The sequence below is a fragment of the Fukomys damarensis genome, unplaced genomic scaffold (assembly GCF_012274545.1).
Source record: "Fukomys damarensis isolate Sample0158 unplaced genomic scaffold, DMR_v1.0_HiC HiC_scaffold_25, whole genome shotgun sequence".
NCBI lineage: Eukaryota > Metazoa > Chordata > Mammalia > Rodentia > Bathyergidae > Fukomys > Fukomys damarensis.
Window position 1 is genome coordinate 10,211,930 of NW_022900937.1, and position 13,239 is coordinate 10,225,168.

Here is a 13,239-nt window from a genome sequence, read left to right on the forward strand (position 1 = left end):
AAGGAGGGGGTCCAAAATAAAACCCCAAAAAAAAAAAAAAAAAAAAAAAAAAAAAAAAACTTTTCCAAAAGATACTGAAAAACTTGGACTGTGGTGTAAGGAACTGTGGTACATATCCAAAGATTTGGGCTTTACTCTCAACACCACTATGAATTATTTATCTAATTTTGGACACATTATTTTATGTTGAGGATAGTTAAATTGGTTAATGTTGAAATTTTTTTCTCCTTTAAAAGTATTGATTTTTTGGAACAATATTGAAAACAGGCCAGGTAGGTTTTTCTGTTTAAATTTGCAAATAGGAGTTTTATGTAATGGAAAAGTCACACTGTTTATTGATATTGTTGGAGTTTTTCTTTCAGAGATTTGAGTTGCTATAACGTGATACCTAAAGTGTATTAAATGGTTCCTTTGACTCAGTAGTTACTTTGTTTTTATTAAACCTTTCAGTTTTTTTTCCATTTATAAGATTTTAGGTGCAAAAAAAAATTTGTAAAAATGTATCCAGACACTTTTGTAATTCATGGACCTGAAATTAAGTATGTCTGCAGAAATGAAAGCCAAAAATCATGCTTTTAAGTGTAGACTGTATACAGTAAAAAGTTAAAATTGATTCTATAGTAATCTAGTGTTCTGTTTGTAAAAACAACCTAGCTTAATCTCTAGGAGCTCCCAGTCTGCCTGTCCTTTGAGAGATCAGGCACAGTCATGGTTCATTGTTGGTGTGTTTTGTTGTTGTTCTCACTGAAATTCATTCTTCCTTCACGTTCCCTCTTTAAGCCTAACATGGTTTAATGAACTAGTTAAGTTGTTATTTGTTGGATTTGTTTTGTTTGAACAAAGATCTGGACCCAATTTCAAATTACTGCATTTCTCCATTTAGCTTTTCTTACCCAGAGAGAGATTTGTGGTCATTTTTGCAGTCTCCCTCATCATTTCTTTATAGGAAAATTATAGTTTCTAACTTTCTATCATTAAACACTTTATTATGTTGATATTTTTTCATAATCACATAATATAATTAATAAGAATCTCATTTGGCCAAAGTACTTCATTCTTCTATTTTAGCACATTGAGGTTCTTAAAGATTCAAAAATTAACATTGCTGTTGGCTAGAAAATAGTTTTGATAAATTGTTACTAAAATAACTTAGTTTAAACTATAATGAGGTTGCAGTTACTTGCATAGGAATTATGTAGATAGAATTTATTTAGACTTGATCTTATTGTCTATATATATTTCCATCATAGCAAATTGTATAAATCAAAAATAATTTGATTTTCAGTAAAATACTTTATTTTACTTTTTATAAGATTTGAAAAGGCTTAGGTCTCACACACAAAAAGGTATTAGATAACTGAAATATTAGTGCTTTGTGGAGTTATAAAATGTGCTTTTAATTTATATGGATTAAATTATCTTAGCTCCTAATTTTCCCCATCCTGCCCCAATGTAAAAGTCTGTGGGAGAAATACTTTTGTACAGCAACACAAAACCTCATCTGGAATGGGAACGCTGTCAGTACTGTGTGTCACAAACATGTTAGTGTACAGGAGTGAGTTCACAGTCGTGTAGTTGAACTTAGTATTTATTTAACAGCTTTTCAAAAGAAATTTTTGTTGTGTACACTTTCTGCCTTAGGTACCTTTAACTTTGATCCAAAGCTCCTGTTTAACTCTATTGATCTTGGTGCTCAGTAAGCTCTACTTGTGTCCACACTTTTCCAGTGTGCCTGGTCTCACACATTTGTCCACAGCAACAAAGTCTGCAGTAGCCCCTCCAGCCAGGTGTGGCTGTTCTTGCTCTTAACATGTCACAGTTTAGAGGCGGTTAAGTTCTTGGTTATCTGATCTGCTTATACCCCCCAGTTAGTGAAGTGTTTCTGTGACGTTGATACAATAAGTATAGTCATAGAAATGATAAATATTTTCAGCATTCTTAGGAAATGTAGATTTGATTGTGTTTGCAACACTTAGAAAAAAAGAGTACTGTTTATATGATTTGTTCCTACAGAGTTCTCTATCTTTTCTTTTCTGTTTTGGTACCAGGGGTTGTACTTGGGACCTTGTGCTTTCGAGGCAGACAGTGGAACCACTGAGCTAAATCCCCAGCCCCAGAATTCTGTATCTTTAATGGAGCCTTGGTTTCTGCACTGCTGACCTCCTACCCATTTTTGCAAAACAGAAAACCACACATACAGACACGTTGAAGAAGCATCTTAATAAAACACCTGTGTGGCAGGGATTTAGCTCAGCGATGCTGTGCTTGCCTCAAAAGTGCAAGGTCCTGAGTTCAATCCTAGGTGCTTAAAAAAAAAAAAAGTCTACAATAAAACACTTCCAGTTTTAGAAATTTGTGAAATTCTTGGTCTAGGTAAAGCATCAGAGAAAAATGAAAAATTTAAATTCAAATATTATAGACATAAACAAGAAGTGTAGTTAATGAATTTATCTCCTCCCTCTCTTACATTTTAGTGCAAAGAAATGTTTTCTGTGAAGACACTGTACGAGCCACAAAGGCCAGAAAATAATTTTTCTTGATACTACAGTGTTAATCATTTATTCTAGTTTCAGAAATTATTTTCCTTTTACTACTGGTATGATTATGGACAAGTTATTTAAACTCTCTGTACTTTAATGTGTAAACTGATGATAGTAGTAGCTACTTCATAATGTGGTTGTGAGGATTAAATGAGACTGGCAAAGCACTTAGAGCAGAATCTTGTACATATTGAGTTCTTTGTGAGTGTTGGCTTTAAACCTGTTTATAAAAATTTACAGGATCTGTATGTAACAATTACACAAATGTAAATGGTTGAATACATTGGAAAGTTTTCTGCATTCTGAGTGTAACAAGTAAGAATTATTTGTGACTTATGCTTAGCATACTTCTATTGCTTTTAGATTTGTAAAGGGTATAAAAAGTTTTCCTTTCTTCTCAATTATCCATTTCTTTCTTGAGAAAGCAAAAATGTTTTCCTGGTGAAAAATGATATAAAAGTTGTTGTCCCTGCGTAATACAATGCTTTATACATAAGGATGCTGTGTACATGTTCATCATGGAATGTAATCACATTGGGGAATAATCATTAGATGTACTGGGTTAATTGGATTTGGATGCTGAGGAAAGAAAGAATTAAAATACATTTAATGTGATGAAACTTGAAGTATATGATGAGGTGGTATTAATGGTAATAAGTATTTCTTCTGTGCTTGCACAGTTAGTGTCCTGATCATCAGCTCTGAGCTTGTTAAATGCTAGTGTGCCATTGAGATTTCCAAATGGGTTGTGGCTATGACAGGGCTCACTAGAGAAGAGTTCCCTGTTGAAACTTCTAAGATACAGAGTTTTTCATTTCTTCATGTACTGGGTAAGTGTGAATTCACTGTTAGAAACTATTAATAGGAATTATATTTATAGGGGCCATCAGTGATGAGTTGGTTTTTGAATCAGAGCCATTTTCCAGTTTACAAATGACTGTTATAATTATATTGAGGGAGGGGGCAAAAACCAGCATTGAGTTGAATAGAGTTTCAGTACTTGTTTAAAAAGCTTGATAAAATTCTACCAAATTTTCTTCTTCTTGTAATATGGTTTACAGACTGATATGGTCATTTGCACTTTTGCTCTTTCTACATTTTGTGACACATAGAAGTTTTGGAGCTGACAAGTGCATTATTATATCAAATCACTGTATTTCATAGGTGAAAAACCTGAGTCATGCATGGACTGTTTGAGATTGGCCATATTCAGTTTTGTTCTGTCTTCCCAAAATAAATGAGATCTGGCCATACCTTTTTACTAATTAGTGACAATGTCTGGCCTAGAACCCATATATTCCAACTCTTTCACTACTACCTTAGTATTTCCCAACTCTAAAACTGTCCTAAATATTCTGCTACTTTCTGAAGCAGAGAGGAGAGAGGTGAAAACAGAAATAGTTCTGCAGAAGAGGCCATGATTCAGAAAAATTTACTTACCAACTATATTGTATTATGAGGTAGCATAGTAAAATATTGTAGAATTTGAGGGCTGATAATTAAAACCAGTCCAGCTGATTGATGGTGTTCCAGTCTTTGAGCTTACTTCCCTTTACCTCAGATATTTTTTCTATTTTTTCATTAGTAGAGATGGTTAAGTACTAACTACTAAATAATAATAACTAACTACTAAATAATACTAACTATTAAAGTTCTGAATTGAAGCCTTGTTAGTATAGAAAGGGAAAAACTTTTATGTGGTAATGAGTTGGCTTTCAAATACTTCATTTAGTCACTGTATATTACTCAGCACAGGGACTTTTTATTAAAGGGTGAATAGTAGGTATATTTTGAGATCTTTCCTTTGATTCCTTGCTATGACTGCTACCTACCTATAGCAATGAAAGGGTTTGAGGGCACAGTTTATTTAAAAAGTACTAACAGTGGGTATTTCATATAACACAAGTCAGCAACATAGATTGAGAGGAACAGCCTGACAGGCCTGATGGGAAAGGGAAATATGAGAGTACAAGGGTTTTGATGGTGTTCCAGTCTTCTAAATTTTGTGCACAAAACCACATGGGAGCTTGGGATTAGAAAAACAAAAGTAAATAGAAACTCAATCAAAGTAAAAATACAGTTTTGAGAAGGTTATCTGTATGAGATTAAAGTAATTTCTCTTGTAGTATCTGGACTAATCTTGCCGGATGTGGCTAAAGGGGACTTTAATTCTGCTTAGAGCTCCTTCTATTCTTAGCAAGTATTCAAAATCTTTTGGTACATAGGGGAAGAGCATGGCTGAGAGCTACTCTGTGGTTTGTAGATAGAGAGTTAGGTAAGAAATTAATAGAGCATTGGTTCCCATCATATACTACCTGTGCACAGTGCACAGGTCATTCTGACCTCAGCAAGGGTTATGTTGGCTAGAATTTTGGGGAGGAACTGGTGAGTGTAGTTCATTCCCACTTAACAGCAGAGGCCTTGGCACTTTCTAGGGCAGAGGGTACCTGTTATTTTCTTCTCCTAGTAGCACTGTGACATGAAGTCACCCTTGTAAATAAGGATATTTAATATGGTCTCCTTGCTTTTAAGGAATTTTTTGCTTTTCATGCTACCCCAGTGTTAAGATTCTGAGATTGTTAAATACATTGTTTTTGAAATGTTAAAAATGAATAAATGTATATTTAGAGTTCAGGAAATATGAACACTTTAGAAAACAAGTCATATTTACCTAAACAGTTGTATTTTTAAGACTCTTTACTCTTCATAAATAGCAGTGGAAGAGCCACAATTAGATAGCAAATAATTTTCCAAAATAATTTCATTAGTTATGCAAAGGGAGGGAGAGATTACCTTGGGTGGTCAGGAAAGACTTAGAGGAGAAAGTGTTTGAATAAATTACTGTAGAACAGTAAACAGTTGTATGAAAGAGAGACAACTTTCTGGAAATTAAAATAATAACATAAACTCATAGGCTTACTAAACCACTAAGTTCAGTAGATAATAAATCAGCCTAATTGGTAGGTGAATAGTTTAAGATAAAGCAAGTAGCCTTCCTGTAGAAGAAATTTGTCCTTCAGGCAATAGCCAATATAAAGTACACTTTTATTCAGGGAATGAAACAAAGTGTTTTATAAAGATTCAGTTATTGTGGTATGAAGGATGAATCCAAAGTAAAAGAGAGACAAATAGGAAGATCTAGAAAGATTAACTACATAGGTCCACTCATGATGAAACTAGACTTGGATTAGGATGATAGGGGCCAGATTTATCCATGTAAAGACATGGATAAAAAGAAATCTCACCCTCAACCATGTACAAGGTGGCACAACTTGCTGGGGAAGATGAAAAATTATATAGACGCACTCCTCCCACAGAATGACGACTCCTGAACTAAATTCCATGTATATTTTAGTGGAAAAATCTAGTTATGTGCATAAAATCAGCTTTTATTCATTGTTCTCCATTTTTTGATACTCATGGGCAATGAGGTTTAATGTTACTTTCTTTCCTGTAGATAAGGACTTTATCTAGATTACAATTTGCTATTTTTATTTTTGAAGGGGTAAAGATATAGATTTTTACAGTACCTGTAGGAGTTCAAATGAAATAATTAGAAAGGACACACAAATTTTAAAGTAGTATTTTATGCCTCTTGATCTCTGGTACAAAACACAAGATGAAGCAGTTAAATAGCAAAGCAAAACAAAGGGAAAGAGATTTACAGTAAGTGTTTTTTATATATTGCATCTATGTTCCCATTAATCTGTTTTGTTATATAATTGCTCCTTCAGAATGCTCTGAATGTGAAGAAAACTATTAGTAAGAAAAGGGTATATTTTAGGGATAGTTTAAATAAGTCAGTGAGAGCAAACATTTGTTCCTTTTGGTATTCAGAACATCATCTGCTTTGCAACTATTACCTGTATTTCATCAGGTAAAGAATAATGGGATTATGATGATATAGGCACTTTTAAATCTCTTGGTGGCAGATACTTCTTGTAGAAGAAATCACATGCTGATTGAATTGTCCATTATTTCATTATAACTCAGTCAGAGCTCTTTTTTCCCCCTCCAGTTTAGCTTTTTTTTTTTTTTTTTGTACTGGGGATCAAACCTGGGACCTTCAGGCAGCAGCACCACTGAGCTAAATCCCCAACTCTTCTTTAGCCATTCTTTACGACAAACTTGTTTAGATGCTCTTATCAGAGATCTTTTTGGAAAGAGCCTTTATGCCAGTTTCTCACATCACGAGTTTCACTTCACTTTGTACACCTATAACATCTTTATAGGGTTTGATGTGGCTGTTAACATTCTTTCTTTTTGTTCATGCTTTAATGTTAACAAATAGAAATCAAAGGGGGTTGGGGATTTGGCTCAGTGGTTCTGCCTCCTGCTTCACAAGCACAAGAGCCCAAGTTCGAACCCAGTACCACAAAAACAACAAAAAAACCAAAAAGAAATCAAAGGATATTAATCTTTGAATCTTATGCACCTTTTTATAATTGTTGAGTTCACTCTTATTTTCTTGGCAGCCTCTTTAACATCTTCTGAGTGCAGAGATTTCTTGTGGGAATATTTGCAGGGTAGATCCTGGCTAGTTTTAGGGCTATGTAGCTTATTTATATTATTAACAGTAAGTTTGATCAGCATTAGTTGCAATATAATTAATAAACTTCATTTTTTTGTTTTTTTGTTTTTTAAGTATTGGGGATCAAACTCAGGTCCTTGTGATTGTGAGGCAGGCAGTGGAAATAAACTTCATTTTTACTCATTGCCTATTCTTATTTTCATACTAGCTCACTTGAGAAGCTGTTTCAAAAACCCTCTTGTTTTAGAGGTGAGGAAATTGAGGCTCACAAAAGGTAGATGATTCCCCAAATACTAAACATCTAGGGCTATTTATTGACTCTTTATTCTTTGTTTTTTGTTGTTGTTGTTTTGTTTTCTGGTACCGGGGATTTAATTCGGGCCCTTTTGCTCATGAGGCAGGTGGTGCAACCACTGAGCCAAATTCCCTGCCCTCTGACTCTTTAAATTCTGTCACTTTTTACTATGTCACATTTGCCAAAGTATAAGAGACCCTTGCTTTCTTACTTGCCTAGGACTTTAAGGAAAAGTACTCTAGAAATTTTAAGGTGATAATGCTGTGGTCATTATTCTCTATAAAATATTACTTACATTTTATATGTAAAACAAATCAACTGAGAAGAACAAAAAATGAGCCAAGAGATGAATCAGACAGATCTATGTCCAGATTTTACCTTTAGATATGGATAAGATAATAGCTGAGCCTCAGATTTTTCATCTGCAGAGAGGGTTTTCTTGTGAAACGTGAGAATTAATTAGGAGGAATTTCATAAATGTGTAGCACATATCTGGAATCTATGTGTTCCTCCTTTTACTTTCAGTCTTCTAAAAAGTTATATACATTATCTATATCTGTGCAGTACAAAATCATATTTGGAATTTTTAAAGACTTGGGTGCACCTTGGAAAGGCAGCTGTTTTGAATTCCTAGGGAATGTCCTAACTATAGTGATGGACTGTTAATGGTTTTTAAAGTCCAACAAGAAATTCTCTAAGTCACACACACACACACACACACACACACACACACACACACACACTCTTTACATTATTAAAACAATCAGAAAAGTTTATTGTATTTCAGAAGTTGGGATTTGAAGATTATTAAGAAAAAGAAAGGGGACCACCTAGTTTCTTAGAATCTACATTTTTTATTGTTACTAGACAGGGGAGAAGGGATCCTCAACTCAGCACATCCTTGGAATAGGTTGTGGAACTTCAGGAAGCATCAGTGAAATGCCCACGCAGGCTTTTAAGGCTGAATCCAAGAAGTACACACTCAAAGAAAATAGAATGTAAGCCCTCAAAAGAGGCACTTTGTGTCTGGGGCTACAAATATTGGTTGTTTTGATGGATGTTCTAAAGACCAAAATCCTCTAGGATGTGAACTTCTTGTGACTGTCAGGTTTTCCTTTAGAGTACTAAGGATGCATATGAAGTTCACTATTGGGTACCCACTTGATAGTGCTGTTTCCTTGAGGGTATAGGACTGTGGGATTTGAGGAGGAGGTCAGGCTCAATTTACAGACTTATTGTGTCTGTAATTGTTTTGGAGTGAATTTCTTAAAAGTAGAAATAGCATGGTAACCTTGGGTGACTTTGGGTCCTGAAACTGCATTTTCTTAAAAGTGTAATTTAAAAATTATGATTTTCCTTTAATCTGTATTTCTTGTAACCCACCTCATTATAACAATATAGATTCATACAGTATACAAAGAAACACCAGTTTCTCAGATCTGTTTAAAAAGTTATATATTTCACGTGGTGTAGTTATTAGATCTAAATGAGCTTTTATGTATGCCAAAGGCTTCCATGATCAATACATTTTAGTTCCTTTTGTGATGTACTTCTGTTGTCATGTACTCTGATAGTTTTATTCTGAGAATAAAAGGCCTGAAATGTTTCTCTTCAACAGCAACTGAACTGCTGGTATTATTACATGAAATTATTTCAGTTTGATTTCATATCATAATTTCATATCAAAATAATCTATGTGGATCATAGTGTAGTTTGGTGTTTAATATAGAATTTGTGATTAAGCAGTAAATCACCAGCTGTGCTGAACCACATAGTTATACATCACTTATTGGCAGGAATGCTCTGAGAAAAGTGTCTTTAGATGGTTTCTTCACTGTGCTCAGATTGCACAGTGAGCATGCCCAGACCCACAGGGTGTAGCCAGCCACAGCCCTAGGCTATGATGGAACCTGTTGATTGCTGCTAGGCTTCAAATGTGGGCAGCCTGGCACCATACTGAACACTAGACACATGTAACTCACCAAGTATTTGTGTATCTGGGCATTAAAAAGTACAGTATAAAAATGTTACATCTGTATCATTACTTGTCATGGAAGGAGCTTCAGGACTGAAGTGGCCCTTGGTGAGTCAATGAGTGTAGGAATGAGTGTGAGGGCCCAGATGTTGCTGTGTACACTACTGCTGTAGAGTTTGTAAACACTGTGTACGTAGACTACATGGAACTCATGGAAAGTATTTTTCTTTAATAATCAATTAGCTTTAGCAACACTTTTATTTAATAAGCTTTTTTTTTTGGTGCTGGGGTTCAAACTCAGGACCTTGTGCTTGTGAAGCAGGCAACAGCACCATTAAGCTGAATCCCTGATCCACTTAATAAACTTAATTTTTTAACTTTTGTCTTATAATAACACACCTTAAAACACATATTGTACAACTGTACAAAAATGTCTTTATATTCTTATTCTCTAAGCAGTTTTCAGATTTTAAAGTTTCTTGTGTTGTTTTTTTTTTTTCTTTTGAAACTTTTTATTAAATCCAAGCTACAAAGGCTCGCACTGTTTGAGATCTACCCAGTATCAGGGTTATCGGCATTACTGTCTCCCAGTCCATGTATTGCCCCACTTGGAAGGTCTCTGGCATAACCTGTGAAGCCTTCCTCTGGATCTTTCCCATGGGACTGTCTGAAACTTTTCCGGAGGAGCTGTCACTCTTTTCAGAACATGCCTATGGTTCCCTTTCTGGTTTTTTTTCTTTTTAAAATCATAGATTTGCTTGTTAGCAGACGATGCACGTGAACATTTCTATTTATTCATAAAAATCTTTTGGTGTTGCATTGTATGCTTTCAAGTATTTTAAGAACTTGTTGAAGTCTGCCAAAGCTGCTGCTAAACTCTTCATTTGACTTTTTTGGCAGAGGTTGGGCGGCGGGGGGGTGTCTTCTTTTTCTCTTGCTTCTTCTTCAGCTATGCATTAACTGGCAACACAGTCTTTTTGGCTCCGATTTATTCTTACAGGACCTCTATCTTAAACGCAGACGGCTGTTGACTCTAAAGCCATTAAGTGGTGCCTGACTATATTGTCTCTGAGTTGGTGACACCATTGTGTCTCATTGACTTTCTCAGTACCTTTTGTGTATTTTTCTTTCTTTTTCATGAATAATAATAATAATAATTTTATTAGTTGTATTATTTATATCTTAATATGTCTTATTATCACAAACTTAGCTGTTTAAAATAACATTTATTTTCTTGCAATTTCTGTGAGTGAGGAATCCAGCATAGCTTTCTGTGCTCTTCTGCTCTGGGGCCTCTCATAAGCCTGTAGGGAGTATTGGTGAGGACAGGGCCTCATGGGATGAACTGACCAGACAAAGCTCTGCTGTCAAGCTTATGTGGATGTCACTGGTATTCTGCTACTATGGGTTCTTAACTTTAACTAAGGCCCTTGGTTTTTTTTTTTTTTTTTTTTTTTTGTACTGGGGATCAAGCTCAGGCCCTTGCGTTTGGGAGGCAGGCGATGGAACTACTGAGCCAAATCTCCAGCTCCAGGCCCTCAGTTTCTTTTTAGCTGTTGACTGCCCTCAGTATCTTGCACAAGACTAAAAATATTGCTTATTTAAGAGATCCTTGGAATTTTGATGCCCTGCTTGCTATTGTGCAATTGCTTTCCTTAGTATTTAAACTGTCTCTAAATATTTTTCTAGTGAATTCTGTACTCACTATCCAAAAATCTGTTCTTTAGTAAATTTAGATAATTGCTACTGACTAGTTGTATGATTTTAGGACTCTTAACTTTTCTGAAACATTCTTTACTAATCTTAGCATGCTTGGGAGGTTAAATTAATATAATACTACTACTAAAATTTATTTACCATTTCAGTCTTACTCTTTGCTGACTGTTCTATGGAGTTTTCAAAAGCTACATGATAAACAGTGTCATTGCTTTAACAGTTAAAGGAATGTATGCTCTTTTGTCCTTGTGGTTTTTTGTTTTTTTGCAGGTTTAATTTATAGCATGGAAAATAATCAACAAATATATTCCACATAAATAAACCTCTTTGAGCCTCAAAGGAGTTCCAAGGCCAAAGATGTTCTGAGAACTTGAGACGAGCTAGCTGGTTTAGTGGAAATGATTCTGTTAAATGTCTACCCTATTATTAGATTTCTTGGTGTTGGAGGTTTAAAAAAAAAACAAAAATGTATCTTGAAATAATCAGCTGTCAAACTACCTGAAGTTAAATTTGTTCTTTGCTATTCTTCTGATTTGGGGAAAGTTGCTTAATTTTCATAAGACACAATTTTTTCACATATGAGGTGGGAGAAATGCATGAAAGCTCAACACAGTATTAGAACATAGTAGACACTCAGAAGTTAGCTATGATGATCTTGGTGCCAACAGAGGTGTGCTTATTGACACTTGACTTCTAATTATTGGCATTGTTCACTTTGCTTTAGGGCATTCTTGCGCAAGTCTTAATGCCGTTTCTTTTGTATGCTTGGCAGTGCTTTCTGCTTTCATATTCCCACTTGAAGTTGTGCAGCTATATTTACATGGTCTAATCAGTTCATACTCAGTCCAAGAAATTTAACTTGAAAGTTGGCAGAGTGATTTGGGCTTTCTTTAAAAATTTCACTGGTCATGCTGTCCTGCCTCTTAGACTAATAAGAACTCTGTTAATGCTAATCAACCTTGGAAGCAGTGACATGGCACAGCTTAGATCCCATATAAAAGTTATTCAGTTTATTATTTTAGCTACTGTTTTTCTTCCAGGCTCTGAGCTCCTCGAAGACAAAGGATTGTTTTATTCATCCCTATATTCTCACACCTACCACAGTGACTCATACATTATAGGCAGCAGTACATATGTATGCGTATGCATAGGCACATTTCCAGATGCCTTTTATCTTTTTAATTTTGTAAATAACTAGATTAAAATATAGGAAAAGACAGATAAAAGATGAAAGAGATAGGTCATAGTAAGGAATGAAATGAGGGGAAAAGCCAAGAGATGGAATGACAAGATCGATGAGTATCAACAAATTTGCCTAGGGGATTAGGGGGTAGAGATTGGTAGTACACATTGAAAACATTCATACTCAAAGCAGATGGGCAAAGTAAAATCCTTTTCAATGATGGCTGTTATTGAAAACCATTGTTTGATCGCATAAAAATGTGTACCACTGTTAACCTTAATATTAAAGTAACACATCTATCAAAGTCTCTTTAAGAATTTTAGTTTAAAAAAAAAAGTACAACTGTGAGCTATTGGTTGTTAAAAATAGGCTGGTTTTCTGTTTTTGTATCTGAAAGCTAAATATAATGTTCATTATACTTAATCTTAAATTTTTGTAACTAGTTGCACAGTTTATTGGTGCAAATAACAGCAAAAGCAGTATCAGTTTGTATTAAATGTCAATTAAAGTGTAGGTTTACTTTTTAGTAAATAGTTATCTTGTTATTTTTACTTTGAATTGTACATGTCTTAGCTGAAACTGTTCTAAAGAAATAACACCCCTTAAACTTGGTTGACAGTTTGATTTTACTAGACAGAACACACACACACACGCACACACACGCACACACACACCATTGGAGTAGAGTTTCTCCTGATAATGGATCAAATAGCTGTTTGTACTGGATGAAATTGCTGGCTTGTGTTTTAATACCACGTTGTGTGAAGAATTCTACATTTAATCATGAATATCTGTTCAAGGAATAGAGGCGTCCCATGAGAAGCACGCCCAAATCCAGCACATAGACTCACTTCCCATCTCCTGCTCATTTTAAGGAACATATTTTTTAGTAAAGGAGGAGAAGAGTGAAGCTTTTTTATTTTAATTTTTTCCTTCTGCTTTTTTTATGAGTTCACATAAATAAATGTATTATATGTGTGAATATGATATTTCTGGACA

General features: G+C 34.8%; 1 protein-coding gene across 5 annotated transcripts in view; it reads left to right on the forward strand.

The window, feature by feature from the left end:
* The window catches only part of Tcf12 (transcription factor 12), a 363,012-nt gene that overhangs the window by 153,351 nt on the left and 196,422 nt on the right, over window positions 1-13,239 (forward strand). The gene's annotated exons all lie outside the window — the stretch shown is intronic.